Consider the following 2048-nt stretch of genomic DNA (forward strand, 5'->3'; position numbering starts at 1 on the left):
AAGAGCACGTGCTGCTTCTTCCATCCCAAACAGTTTTCAGGCATTTCAAACCATATTCTGTGGACAGGTACAATGCCACAAACACCCGCTGCCCTTCAGACAGGGTAAAAGACAAGAGCATCTCCTACCCAGTGGAATTTCACAATTCTCCACTGAAAACAATGGGAAAGTAAAGAAAGCCAGCTTTTCCCTGCTGCCCCTCCTTCCACATCCTCGCTTCTGCTCCTCTAAACCTTTACAGAACCAATGAAATGAAGGTTTTAAGCTGAGCTCAGCTGCACACTGGCCTTGCTATGCCCAGCAGCAAAAGCCTTTGGCTGCAGGCAGAACGTGCTCTGTGGCATGCTGGGCACCTCACATGAACAACACTGCTGCTGGAATGATGTGTGAGGCACTAGCAATGTTATTTATGCCTATTAATTGAGAGCCTTTCAGATAATGACCGACAAATGTGCTTTAGTTTAGGACACAGAACAGAAAGATTACATACTAATAGCAACAGCCAGGAAAGAAACATGATAGGCAGGGACAAAGAAGAGCAAACAAGAGAGACAGAATTTGAAAATGGCAAAGATGCAAGCAAATATTTGTGCAGGCTAGCTAATGTCAACCTACTCTGCAGTGCCTGGGCTGTGTGGCCCTTAAGAAGGACCCTGAGCTCCAGCCTGTCTGTCTCTCAAGGGAGCAGGCTTATCCAGCTAGAAAATACTTTGAGGAAGAGGAGATATTTCTCAGACGTGGTTTGGAGTGGAGTTCTCAAAGAGATACTTGAGGCACTTGAGATTGTTAAGCACAAAAAGTTAAAAAAAGCTGGTGGGGTGCTGGGCCTGACAGAAGCCTCTGTGGTGAATTTTGAGGGAGCAGCAATGCTGATACACATTCTCTGAGGTGTTTGTATTTTGTTAGATGTAGAACTAAAGTCCAGAACTAAACAGAAATATTCCACTTGGAAAAATAAAGTTTAAGTAAGTTCAGGTCTCAAATGCCTGTGTTTAAAGCTCAGGTAGATGTGGAGGCAAAATAGAGTAAATGTTATTGGAAGACAAGATGCAAAATAGAGAGTCTAATCTCTCTGCAGGGATCAGCACACTCACTTTATCTGGTTTCCATCTGTCATCTGAGCTGCAAGTTTACAGGCAATGTACTGTCTGTCCTAAAATCTACATCTCTGATAAGGCATTGGGTTTTCTGCAGTGGAGAGTCTCCTCCATGGAGATAATCAGTCTTTTTATTTGGGGAAAAAGGTAAGGGAAGTCACAAACATGCTGGAAAACAGACAGCTTTTCTGTCTGTTTTCACTTTCAAAAAACCATCACATTTGCAAAGTTTTCTCCTGGAATGGGAATAACATTTTCCAGTTCAGAAAATACTGTTTAGACTAAACAGAACATTTTTTTCAGGTGATGGTGAAGGGTACTATGAATAGAGTTAAATGGAACTAAAAAGATCATTAGACCAACAGATTTTCCAAATAGTTTTCCTCTGATTAATTTTCCTAATAGCTCACAAAATGCACTGTTAAAGAGTTAACTGTATTATTAAATAAAAAACTTAAAAGCAGAGATGAGGGTGCTATGCTGGACAGAAGTCTCTGTGGTGAGTGTTGAGGAAGCAGAAATGTTGACATTTCTCAGTACCATTCTAGAGTGAATTTCAAAGGCTTTTCCTCCTTTTACATCAGGTCTAATTTCAACACAAAAATTGTTCTATACTTGCAAGAAAGCACCAGGAGTAGCAAATCTGAAACCAGTCTGCACATGACATGAGACACAAAGACACGAATTCCTGCTGCCTACACTCTGGATAACAGGGTTTCTACCCAACTGCACCTACTGGGTCACCCCACAGGCTGGGGAAAGGCAGAAGTGTTTTGAATCAAACCTATGTAACCCCTGAACTCTGCATGGCTTTGTGACTGTCAGCTAAGACTGGCCATAGCCAACTTGGGTATTAGCTTATAAAAAAAGCTGAATTTATCCATCTGTAAAATTTACAAATCTTTTTATTTATGTACATATAATTCTGTAAAAAGAAATAAACACTTCTGA

This window comes from Corapipo altera, unplaced genomic scaffold, assembly GCF_003945725.1.
Source record: "Corapipo altera isolate COAL_440 unplaced genomic scaffold, ASM394572v1 180, whole genome shotgun sequence".
In the NCBI taxonomy this organism is placed as follows: Eukaryota; Metazoa; Chordata; class Aves; order Passeriformes; family Pipridae; genus Corapipo; species Corapipo altera.